Below are 13,564 nucleotides of genomic sequence, written 5' to 3' on the forward strand. Positions count from 1 at the left end.
CCCGTGTCCCCTGCATCGGCAGGCGGACTCTCAACCACTGCGCCACCAGGGAAGCCCACAAGGTCCTTTTTTGATAACAGGTATCAACCACGAGATCTAGTACCAAAGAGGAGAGAATCATTAACAGCTTTTCAAATAATCTTAAATCTTTTCATGTGTGAAGGGTTTGCTTATGTGAGGAGTGGACTTTTCTCCACATTCATTTCAGATCATCTGATACAGAATTATGTCCATAAAAGGCACTCAAATATTGTTTAGTGCTATATTTCTTTTGAAGGCTTTCTTTCAAACTTTCTAAATGGTTCAAGGCTATGCTTCCCATTAGCCTTACGCAATCAGTAACCCAAGAACCACTGTAATGAAGCCTCCTGCTTCATATGGGAGAAAAACAACAAAGAAAATTTTAATAAACAAAAGCACATCCAGAATAACTTCAGAACTTATGCACGCCTACAGGGGAAAACAGTGCATGTGACATTATATTTATTATACCTCCCATCAGTGGTGAATAGCGCGAACGGCCCATCGCTGTTCTCCTTTTCAAGGAAAACATTAACAGTGCTGTGTAATTCAAGGTAAGAGAGGGAAAGCATGAAGATAGAACACAGTATGTCTAATTGTTCTGACTGGTATAAGAACAAATACAAAGCTCACGGATGAGATAAGTATGTTGAAAAAAGAAAACTGACAGCGTGACTTAGAGTACTAAGAAAAGTGAAAGGGAGTCTGCTGCAGGACAGAAAATAGCCACAGGGTCAAGATGCCTGGAGTGGGACAGAGATTTAGAGAACTGAGACTTTTTTTTCCCCTAGCAATAGAAGCTAATTTAAGGGAAGCAGGAAGAATTCTGACAGCAAAATGAGAAATGAAAATAAGTCATCTTCAACAAACCAGACAAAAGAACTAGGCTTTTGGCGGCAGAGATGAAGAGAGAATTATTTGTATGAGGGCTCTGCTTCCAGAAGCGTGAAAGAACAGCAAGTTCAATTTATTTAATGAGGACCTAAAACATGCAGGATAGGAGAGGAATTAAGGGGGAAAAAGAAAATCATCATGTCCTTATGGGGCTCCCAAGCTCAAAGCCTAATGGGAGAGGCAGACCCAATGAATCAACATGGCACCGAAACATTGGCAGGAGTGCTAGGCTGGATTAACAACAAGTGGGACCAAGAGAAACCAGGCAGCCTGGAAGGAGAGAACGAGGGCACGAATCAAGGTAATGAGAAAGGTCAACGGTGGGGTCACCAAGCGTGAAGGAAGGGGAAGAGGGAGAGTGGGAAGCTGGGGTCACAGAAGAGAACATTCAAGAACTGGCACTTAGAGCGAAGGCAATGTTTGGCTCCCAGGAGGCTCCAACCAACCTCTACTGAAGAGTGATGTGAGGGGTGAGGCAAGATGGCAACCATGAGTGACGGGGGGAGAACTGACAGTTAGTGATTTGTGAGGCCAGAACATCATCAGGATGGAGTTAATGTCCCCAAGGAGGATGGCAGGAGGTGGGTGAAGGCAGGACAATGAGGCAGTAGGTGACCACTAAGGAGAGAGGCAATGTTGGCAAAATACTGGAAGATTTTAGGGTGACCATATAATTTATTTCCAAACCTGGGACACTATTAATAATTATACCACAGGCATAACCCACGATGGTTACGCCAATATCTATCCTAGTGGATTTTGAGATTCCAGTAAGGATGAGGAAAGGGCAGCGTTTGCAGGTGAGGCGATGGCCTTTAAATGAGGCAGGAGTTTGCAGTGGGAAAGAGTAAAAGACCAGCATGTAGATGAAAGTTTCCAGAACAATGATGATTAGAAATAAGATCTATTCACATGTAAGCAGAGGAAAGTAGACCTCGGCCCTTATCAAGAGTCAAAGAGTATGGAAAGAATTATATTTCTGACATAGAATGTTCCCTCTTCTATGATTAAGCCCTCAAAATGGTTTCTCTATGCCTCATCGCCAGGCAGATATCAGCGTAAAATATATCTTTCCTTGTAAAATACAAATGATGTGTTTCCTTTGAAGGAATGAATAAACAGAGCCTTAGGTGTGCTGTACTCCAACCTCTATGTTCTGCACTATCTTGGGTTAGCCAAGATATCTCAGAGAGAGGAGGAGGAGAGCGAACTTGGGCCATCTGATATTTAAGTGGTCCACTAGTGATAAAAACTCTGGGTCTCAGTTCCTTGATACACAGGAGAAGATGTTTGAGTTGTAAAGAGCAACACAACTACTGCTGGTTTGTCATCATTACTGTGATTCTAGGGGCTGGTCCCAGAGACCCTGAGGGATAATAAGGCCAGGAAAGTGTCTTAATTAAGCACACATACATCTGTCACCTGACTCAGCACCATCTTCCGGTGAAACCCCCTGGCAGCAGCTCACACACTTGGAGGGCTCAGGGGAGGGATGTGAAGCCCCCAGGGTGTGTCTGAGGAGGGAAGCCCGGCCCAGACCTCAATGTCAGGCCTCAGTCCGCTCCATCCTGCCACAGAGGCCCTGGGGAATGTGGTGGAAGCACTCCACCACTGCACACAGCTCTCGCACTGGGGATCAGCTGAGAGCCGCTCCCTGACATCCAACCTGGCGGCAGGGAGTCACCTGTGAGCTCTGCTGTGTCTGCCTCTCGTCTAGGCACTTTAAATCTTTAAAAAGACAAACTTGCCACTTGTCTTGAAAATTGCAAAACCCAGCTGCAACCTCATTTGGGGCTCCATTTTGTCAAGAGTGCAAAGCAACATCTTAGACCAGTGTTTCTCAAAGCTGGCTGCACATTTAGAATCACTAGAGGCTTTTTTTTTTTTAACTGAAATCAAGATGCTCCCTTTTTAATGTGGGGTAAATCATGTAAAGGGAAATTTAAGAATTTTTTTTTTTTTTTTTTTTTTTTTTTTGTGGTACGCGTGCCTCTCACCGTTGTGGCCTCTCCCGTTGCGGAGCACAGGCTCCGGACGCGCAGGCTCAGCGGCCACGGCTCACGGGCCCAGCCGCTCCGCGGCATGTGGGATCTTCCCGGACCGGGGCACGAACCCGTGTCCCCTGCAGCGGCAGGCGGACTCTCAAGCACTGCGCCCCCAGGGAAGCCCAGGAAAATTTTTTTAAGGAATAACAATTTCAGGTAGGCAACTGTAAGGAAGATAACAATCATGCATGCCAAGGCTACGTGATTCCTCCACAGGCCCCAAGGTGAGAGACTGATGCCCTGGTTTTCCAGAAATTCATTGCCAGTACATATTGCATAGCTATAGGTACTGTTTGTTGTTACATTGAGTCCTGGGCAGAAGTTTTGTCCCAGAAATTCATTATGCTGCAAAGCCGCAAAGCCATATCGAGGAATGCTGAAGTGCTGAAGCCACAAGAGCCAAGGCACAACGGTTCTGGGATTTACCAACAGCCCTGAAAATATCCTCATAAACACAAAAGAGATGGTCATGAGAAGCGTTGCTATGGATACCACGCTCTGACCTGCTGCTATGGCCAGTGCCACTGAACTGGCTGAATAAGCCACCATCATCACGGTAAACATCATGATGAAGAAGGCCTCCGCCTGCGGTTTCAATCCTAACAGGAAGTATGTGATACTAGTAAATATAATACTTGGTAACATCCTCATGGGGAGTAAATCAGATAACAGTTTTCCAAAGAAGTAAGATGACACTCTGTACTATCCACTGATATATTCATGTATAAAGAGCTTCTTCTCGACCACCAGGAGCTCCACAGCCAACACACTGCTGAAATACTGGTTGGTGGTCAGGAAGAAGAGCACCTGGTCGGCTCTGTTCTGGATTCCAGAACAGAGGACCATTTTTTAGATCGTAGAAAATGGCACCTATAACCAGTCTCAGGATGATTGTTACAATTATCTGAGCTATAGAAGCCTGGGCGATTACCCAGTAAGTTTTTGAATGAACGCCTGGAAATCCATCTGAGCTGATGACAGAAGGAGGTGGCATACGTGATCTCCCTGTAGACTGAAATATTCTTCTTCTGACCCCCTGAGAGTTGATCTAACTCAACTTTTGTTTCCTTGAAGAAGGAGGAGTTGGCATAAAACTCAGTTAATTTTCCTATGAGCGAAGTATCTTTCTTGGAAGGCTCTTCAGTCTCCTTGGCTTCACCATCTGTGTCTTCTCTGTTTAACACCACAGCACAGGAGTCTCCATTAATGACATCCAGGAAGAAGTCTGCAGGGTTATTATAGGGCTCACAGTGGTAACCAGTGGATGGAGAGTAACCCAAGGCCTCCTGAGCAGGCCCGTGGAACATTAATCTTCCTGAGGCCAACAAGGTAAGGCTATCAAAGAACTTGAAGATGGAATAACGAGGCTGATGAATGGAGAAAATGATTGTCCATCCTTATTTAGACATCCTCTTCAGAAGCAAAAGGACAGCATTTGCTGTGGTTGAATCTAAGCCAGTTGTGGGCTCATCCAGGAACAAGATGGATGGATCAGTAATAAGCTCCATTGCAATACTAGTCCTTTTTCTTTTTCCTCCAGACACACCAAGCATAAACTGAGTTCCAACCTTGGAATCTGCCACTTTATCCCCACACCAATTAAATTACAATTCCTTGGGCTTCCCTGGTGGCGCAGTGGTTGCGCGTCCGCCTGCCGATGCAGGGGACGCGGGTTCGCGCCCCGCTCCGGGAAGATCCCACGTGCCGCGGAGCGGCTGGGCCCGTGAGCCATGGCCGCTGAGCCTGCGCGTCCGGAGCCTGTGCTCCGCAACGGGAGAGGCCGCAGCGGAGGGAGGCCCGCATACCACAAAAAAAAAAAAAAAAAATTACAATTCCTTGCGTGGGGGGCGGGGTGAGACCGAGAAATCAGTGCTTTTTAAAGGTCCCTAGGTCCTTCCAATGTGCAGGCTGAGAATCAATGATTTAGACCAGTGCTTCTCAAATGTTAATGTGTATACTATCTACTTGGGGATCATGTGAAAATGACAATTCGGATTCACTAGGTCTGGGGCTGGTCAGAGATTCAGCATTTCTAACAGGTTCCCAGGTGATGTCAATGCTACTGGACCACACTTTGAGTAGAAAGGTTCTCAAAAATGGTAAGCTCCTTGAAAACAAAGGATCTTTTTTTTATATCTCTGTGTCCACCACATACCTAGCACACTGCCTGGAAAATATTGATTATAAATACACGTTGGCTGAATGGAGGAATCGATGGATGGCCCAATCTCCCCCCACAATACTAATCTACTTCCCGCAATTTCCAAACATCCGAAGTGACGTCAAGTTGAACGAGGAAGAGGCAGGTCTAGATTAGCTATACAAGAAAGCTTCATCTATTCAATCAGGGTTACCTGTTGGTCTGTACTGAATATTTGTTCATAATTGTGGTAACAACTTAAAAAGTACCTTTAGGGGCTTCCCTGGTGGCGCAGTGGTTGCGAGTCCGCCTGCCGCTGCAGGGGACACGGGTTCGTGCCCCGGTCCGGGAAGATCCCACATGCCGCGGAGTGGCTGGGCCCGTGAGCCACGGCCGCTGAGCCTGCGCGTCCGGAGCCTGTGCTCCGCAATGGGAGAGGCCACGACAGTGAGAGGCCCGCATATCGCAAAAAAAAAAAAAAAAGTACCTTTAAAAGGTAGGTCACATTTTCTAAGACATCATAAGTGCCCTGTTTGAGTTTGGACAGGAACGTATAGCTCAGAAATCGCCATGGCAAACCCCAAAATGATGGGTTCACCAGCTGGTCCTCTTGATAAAGAAAAGCACTCTGCTTGGTCACTTCCCCTGGTGGTCAGCTGTCCCCACACTCCCTAGTACCGATTTCCCAGAAATTATCCAGCATGGCTGTTTTTCACGACCTTCTCTGATGACTGAAATATCATTAGAGGAGAAAGTGAGTGTTGTTTGATTTCGGTATGGGTGTCAAGTGAGCCCCGAGGGGGGTCTCACACCCTCAACATCCCACCAGCAGTACGAAAAGTGCTGTTTAATATTTACTAATGAACGCCTTTTGCATGGAGCTTCAGGGGGGCTGTTGAGAGGAAGCTCCATGGAAGCCGAAGCCCATGAGCACTCAGTTCTACCTCTGCTTGTTAACACCTCCCCAAGAGATGCAATTATTCTGCATGGCTGGGATTTCCAGCATCCCATAAGGCAGTTACTCTACCAGGCTTGTCAACATCACAGTTTATGAGGTAACAGGAGAAAAAGAGAACCACGGTCTATCTCAGCGTCAGAAGAAATGCCCGGCAGACCACAGTTAATGAGGGAAGCCGAGGAGACCGTCCCAGGGACAAGCCCACTCAAGAAGATGTCACATTCCAAATATCAACATCTGGGATAGGTGAGGTTTAGGCAGTCATTCACTGTTTTGTGATACTGGGAAGTCAGGACCTCAAAGAGATTGTCTACTTGTAAAAAAAAATCCTGACTTTTTATTGGGCAACAACTTACAGGCTTTGCTATACTAACTTCTGACTTTTTCATTTTACATATTGTATAACTGGTAACAAAAACACTGGATGAGTAACACACAAAAAGCCGTAATCAAGCTTCCTTTTAGTTATGTCGATATTAATTAAAGCATGTCGTGATGCCTGAACACTGTATTCAGAAATGACCACATGCCTTTTACAAGCTACCCATACCATACCTCACATTTTCCTGCCTCTTCGTACATCTGGTAATTTGTGACTGTATGTTCTCAACAGCCACGCACTGCACGCTACATTGTCGAAGGACTGAATTTTGTTGTCTTCCTTGCAAGAGTGTGGAGTTTCGTTACGGTGGGCATGTTACTTGCAGGTCAGCTTGACCTGTCAAGGCTTGGTTTTGCACTTCATTTAGGGTGGGTCTAGGGCAGCGCTATTCCTATGGCTAACTTTTCCGAGTTGTCAATTGGATGCCAAGTGTGTTCAACCAAGTTTTTGCATTCTGCTTGGCCAGGACTCCAACATCTCCTATCACTGGTGACCTCTGGGATATCCACTCAGCTCACAGCCCACCCACACACCCGCCTCCCCCATACTTATTTTCTGCTGGGTCTCGTGGAGTCTTGCCCTATTGATGCACAGCCTAGTATTTGGCCAAAGACTCAAGGGACCCTTATATATAGACTTTTGGAGCTCTTTCTTTGCACAGCTCAGTGCTCCTCTGCAATTCCCCGCCCTGAAAATTCCATCCACCTTGGCAGCCGTGAGTTACAGTCTCTGTTGATTCAATCCAATGAGTCTTGTGGTCTCTGTTTAGGCTCCAGTGCCCTGTGCTGCAATTTAGAAAGTGCCCCCAGGCAAAAAGCCAGGGTTGACATGGAACTCACTTTATGCTTCCCTTCTCTCAAGGATCACATCCCTGTGCTGTGCATTGTCCAATGCCTCAAAACAGCTGGTTCATGTATTTTGTCCAATTTTAAAGTTGTCTATGGCAGGAGGGTAAATCTAATGCTCTTTACTCCATCATGGCCGCAACCAGAAGTTATATTCTCACTTTAAAAAATTGTTTCTTTAACTAGAGTGAATTTATTTTATTCTAGATAGAACAGAACTTTAAGCTCTATCTTTAAAAGTCTGAGCTATTTCAAGGTCTAATTCCCAAAAGAGGTCCTAGAGAAAGAATTTCTGACATGAAGACACATACAAGGGTTTTTAATTATCCTGGAGTTTCCTTTGCTAGCCATATACACTCTTCTCTAACAAGGAAGGTGGAATATTCCCTAAGGAAAAGTAGAGTTACTGTTAAACATCTTTATGTGGAAAAGTTAAATACAATGCAGTAAGGTAGTGCCACCCAACCTTTTCCAGATAATGGCACACCTATAAAATGATAATATTTTGACGACATGCTGCTGGAGGCCTGATGTTGTTGGACACCATCAACTGGGAGGGGGTGGGGGGGTCTTCCACCCACCTAAGGCCCATCCCACCCACCCAGGAGAGCTGAGGGGATCACTATCCTATGCTCCTATAACCCACTCAGAGCACAGGGGTTAGGAAATGCTACAGAAGTAACATTTGAGTCCAGATGTCACTAAGAAATGAGAAAAAAGTTGAAACCCAATCTCAGTCTCCCGAAAAGAGAACAGAGCTTTCACAGGCATCTTGAGAGGCAGGCAGACAGGAATCAGGGAGGCCTGAGGGGACTTTAATAGGAGACAACCCAGAGCGGAAACCCCAAAGGCCTCAGGGCTCATAGACTGTTTCCCTCTTAGAAAAAGATGTTTCTATCTGGAGCCTCTTCAGAGAACAGCACTCAACAGACGCTTCCATATTGGCCCAACTCCAGGGTCATCATTCACATTGGGCATGTCCTGGAGTTGTGGGACATGGCCATACGGTTTGTCACAATGTATATATATAAGAACTGCTTACTGATTTTGTTATTTCATTTGTAGCTTATACAGTCCTAAGTCTTAGGAAATGTTTATGCTTTTAGCCTTTTTTTTCCTAGTAGTAGAATGAAAGACTTTCTACCCCCTTAAATTCTACTTCAAAAATCAGTTATCATGTGAAAAGGAGATGTTTGCAGGGAGGGCCTTTCCTGGGTACTTATAATCATCTGGCTTTAAGAATGACCAGAGACATTAACATAGGAGGGCAGGTGAACAAGTCATACACCAAATGCAAATCATCAAGGTGGCATTTTTGCACTTTTTTGTCCATTTAAATATAATCAAGCATGTGAAATTATGTAACAATACGTTTTCATAGAAACTTCTCATTTACATTGAGAGGACCACTTAATGCTAAATTGTAGAAGCTGTTTCTAATGGCGCCTTCAGCTCATACAAAGCTTATGGCTAATGGCATAATTTACCTCTCAAGGCTGTCCATCCTACAGCTGAGATTTCATTTTCATTTATGTTTAGGGAAATATATTGATTCTGCATCCAAATACATGCCTTTCTTCCATTAAAAGGATAGCAGATATAATACAAAATCATTTTGCTTCATTACAAACACAGTGGCATTGATAAAGCATCTTTCATTATGTTTTAAGAGCTGTTCTTAGCTCCTGCACCACCTCTAAGAGATACAAAGAAGGCTGTTAGGGTGAGGGCGGAGGAATCTTCATTTCCCAAATAAGCATCAGGAAGGAATAAAAAGCGAAGGGCATAGCCATGATCATTATGAAGGTCAAGAACATCCAGGCCAGCTGCAGCAGCTATTGGTGAATTCTTACCTTCCATCTCCCTTTTTTACGAGACAAATCTACATTTCTTTTAAGTCTTTCTTTTAGGAAAGCTTATTCCCTGGCATGAAAATTTGTTTGGAGTCTTTTTCTCTATACACAGCAAATTTAGCTTCTAGGCCTGTGCAGTGAGTGAAAAAATATAATTCCCAGGTCAAATCTCAGTTCTCAGGCAGCTCATCTAAGTCCAGGCCTGACTAGTGGAATATGGCTGCACTTGTTCGCCACCTTGGGGAGAAAGTGGCACAGGGGTACAGAGGTGGGGTGCAGGGGACAGCTCTGCTATGGGAGATTCATGGTCTTGTCTTACAAAGTATATTCCCAGAAGACTCAGAACAAAACCAAGGTCCTTGAAATTCATGCAATCACGTATCAAGCAATTATTTACCAAACACTGGGACTCAGATGACCTTGTCAGAAAAAGAGACCAACCAACAACATTCTCTCAATAGTATCTTCGCAGAGCAAAAGTTTTTAATTTTGCCAAAGTCCACTGCAGCAGTTCTCTCTTTCAGGGATTGTGCTTTTAGTGGAATGTCTAACAGCTCTCTTCTCCTATGTTTTCATAAATAACTTTTTAATGTCTTATGTTTTCTATACAGATCTGTGGTCCATTTTGAGTTAATTTTTGCATAATGTGTTAGATTAGGTTAGGGCTTTTTTTTTGGGGGGGGGGGGTCTAGGTATGTTCAATTGTACCAGCACCATTTCTTGAAAAGATTATCCTTTCTTTCTTAAATTTTCTTTGCACCTCTGTTGAAAATTAATTGCCTGTATTTTTATGGGTCTGTTTCTAGACATTCTATTTCAAGGGCTAGCAAACTACATCCCAAGGGTCAAATCTGGCCTGCTACCTATTTTTGTACAGCCCCCAAGCTAAGAATAGTTTTTACATTTTCAAATGGTTTTTAAAAATCAAAAGAATAGTATTTCAAAGAATATGAAAATTACAGGAAATTCAAATTTAAGTGTCCATAAATAAAGCTTTATTGGAACTCAGCCACACCCATTCATTTACACCTATGACTGCTTTTGTATAGCTGAAATAGATACTATATAGCCCATAAAATATAAAATATTTTCTCTCTGACCCTTTACAGAGAAAGTCTGTGAAGCCCTGGTCTAGGATATGAGGATCCTCAACCATGCCAAATCTCGGGAGTTCTCTGAATGCTGCTATAAAGAATACTGTAAGGACAGAAGCTTTAAATAGAACCTCTGAAAGCCCTGAGGAAGGCAGAAAAGGAATGCATTTAATAGCCAGCTACCCTTTCGAACTAGGACTAAAATATAAAAGCCTTAAGTAATAAAACTATTCTTAAAAGGATGAATTTTACTGCACCATGTAGTTAACTATAAAATGGGGAAATTTTAAGTCTAAAAGGTATTTATTTTTAATGATATTTTCTTAAATATCTCTATGAGTCATAAACTGAGAAAAAACATTTGTAATGTGAAAGATGACAGGTTAACGTCACGAATATAAGGTATTTTTATAAAAATCAATTGGAAAATGACACATAACATTTTCAACTTGAGTAATCATTTAAAAAAATGCAAATGCCTATCAGATTAGCAGAGATTAGAAAGAATGATAATATCCGGGCATGACAAGGATAGGGAAACATTCTCATAGGCTCCTGGGGGGAGACTAAATTGGCAAAATCTTTCAGAACATCACTTAAATGCCTTTAAAAGGCACCGAAGCATCAATACATTTAGCAATTGATCATCAGGAAATAATAACAACTGCTAACATTTATACAGAACTTACTATGAGCCAGGCATTCCAAGTGCTTTACCTCCTTTAACTCACTTAATCTTTACAACACCAGGAGGTAGGTACTGTTATCATCCCCATTTCACAGATGTGGAAACAAACTAAGGCACAGAGAGACTGAGCAGCCCGCCCAAGGTTACACAAGTAGCAGAAAGCGGTAGAAATAATTACGTTCATGAAGATCTACAAACAAGGTGATGACTACATGCAACATGGTGTAAAACAGGGAAAAGCCAGAAACAAGCCAAGTATAAAAGAGGACCGTGGTGCTCCATACATTGGGATGCTAAGGAACCATTTAACCGTGCTGCCAAAGATAGGCATGATACATTGGGGGAAAAGGGGGTAAACAAAAGAGTGTATATGATATGGCCTTATTTTTAACTGTAACTGTGTGTGTGTGTGTCTCTGTGTGTGTATAAAGTCTGGGAGAACACAGCTCAAATATTAACAGAGGTATCTGATGATGATGCAGTCACAGGTGATTCTGACTTTCCTTCGTATTCATCTGTTTTGTTCTCATTCTCTAAGAGTAAGTTTTACTTATTTAATTTTAAAGTATTACTTAAAAGTGCATCCCATGCCATCTCAGAAAAGTATATTTTAATAAGATGCAAATGTGAATGTAAGACGTTTGAGATACTTTAAGAAGATAGGGGCTACACAACTACTGAATATAATAAATTACTTTCATCCTAAGAAAAGTTAAAATAAATAATACAGGGGCATTTCAGAGAAAGTACTGACCTTAATTTCAGGAGAGTTCAATATACCAAGAGAGAACTCCCAGTCAATGGGCATTTGTCTTTTCTTCTTCCGATCATAACTTATCACAGCAATAGCTGTAATTTTTTACTTCTAAAGCACTTTCAGCCACAACATCTCACTTTATCCTCACAACAGCCCTCTCAGAGTAATAGAAATAGAAAGAGTGGAGACAGAAAACAGAAAGAGTTTCTCTAATTCCTTAAGACACCTGCAGAGTTTTCTGTGTGTTGCAGGAGAAAAACATCCCAAGATGCTGTAGCAAGGATTACTAATGTCCTGCCACTAAAGCACAGCGCTCGGGAGAGAGATGACAATTAGGCTGAACGAACACAGGGTCCCTTTAGACAGTTTTACATAATTTGAGGAGGCACGTAAAGCTGAGAATCGGCATCAACTGCAAACTCATCTGTCTATGAGAAATCTGCAATCATCAAAATTTCTGGGTGGCACTGTTTTGACTGTCTACTGGTAAACTAAAAGCGAAATGTTCTCCCACCGCCAAGACCTACTTTCACCAACCTCATCTAATTTAAAACTGTGTCTCTGTGATGGTAAACAAGCTCAGGAGGAAGAGTTTGGGTTTTTTTGTGGTTTTTTTGAAAGATTTTTTGATGTGGACCATTTTTAAAGTCTTTATTGACTTTGTTACAATCGTGGTTCTGTTTTGGTTTTTTGGCCCCGAAGGCATGTGGGATCTTAGCTCCCTGACCAGGGATCGAACCCACACCCCCTGCATTGGAAGGCGGAGTCTTAACCACTGGACCACCAGGGAAGTCCCAGGAGAAAGAGTTTTGATCAAATGTGTTTCTGGTGTCAGGAATCTTCCCATCGGTCCTGGTGTCCAGGTTACTTTAAAGAGGAAGACAAAACAGCAGCAAACTGTATTCCTTGGGATTTCTAATGCTCTGAGGAGGAGATATATTGTAACTGCTGTCCCCAGTAGGGACATATGCAGTCTAACAGGACAGGCTGTACTGCAAGAAATACATCCTATGACATAAACGACTCATTTGCTGAACGCTGACAGTTTTCAAATGTGTGTAAACCCAGATGATCCCAGACCTACACTTAACTTCTTCGTTCACTCATAAAACATGTCCTTCTGATGGGTCTATCAGTGTGTCATCATTTTCAGGGTGACACCTGCTAATTTACTGCTCATCCCTGAAACCACATTTAATCCTACACTTTAGCTCTGCTAAAAGCTTCAGCAGTTGAGAGAGAAAGGGTCAAGGCCAGCAATCTATATAGCTGATTGGCTTTCTTATACCAAGCTTAGAACCCTTCATGAGATTTCTAAAGCCACTTTCCTGTGGGGAGAGAAGCAAGGAAGTCTAGAAACATTTTTCTCATGAATAAATGTTTCAATTAATAAATTAATGGGAGGGAGGCAGGAAGGGAAAATAAACATTAGAACAAACAAAAGAACATATCATCACAGAATGACTTAGGAAGGAGCTAGGGATGCCTTTTCTTTCTTCTTCTCTTTTCCCCCTCCCCTCTCCCTCTCCCCCCCGCCCCGCCTCTCTCTTTCATGGTGACAGCAAGCAGAAAACTAACCTGGGTCCAGAAGAACAGAGGAAAGCAAAATAGGCTGGGCATGGGAAGAAAGAAGTGGGAGAGGAGGGCTTTAGGCGCAAAAAGAAGCAACGTTAGCCCCGAGCTGAGCTCACCATGTCCTCTGCACTACCATTCCATTTCTGTAGAGGTGACAATGGAATCAGAAAGTCCTGGGTGATCCTGACCCTATGAGGTCAGAGACATGGACACAAAAATGTCGGAAACAGATGGATGGGGGAATGGCGTGGCAATACTGTTTTCCTAATAAAATAATGATAATGTCATTAATTTAAAAAGAAAATCGCACAG

The 13,564-nt window shown here is 43.2% G+C and overlaps 1 protein-coding gene and 1 pseudogene across 9 annotated transcripts in view; both read right to left on the reverse strand.

Annotated features, from left to right (window-relative positions):
• The window catches only part of SH3KBP1 (SH3 domain containing kinase binding protein 1), a 346,648-nt gene that overhangs the window by 74,846 nt on the left and 258,238 nt on the right, over positions 1–13,564 (reverse strand). The window lies entirely within an intron of this gene.
• LOC112062001 (broad substrate specificity ATP-binding cassette transporter ABCG2-like) lies at positions 3,158–4,558 on the reverse strand (annotated as a pseudogene).

The sequence above is a fragment of the Physeter macrocephalus genome, chromosome 21, assembly GCF_002837175.3.
Source record: "Physeter macrocephalus isolate SW-GA chromosome 21, ASM283717v5, whole genome shotgun sequence".
Classification (NCBI taxonomy): domain Eukaryota; kingdom Metazoa; phylum Chordata; class Mammalia; order Artiodactyla; family Physeteridae; genus Physeter; species Physeter macrocephalus.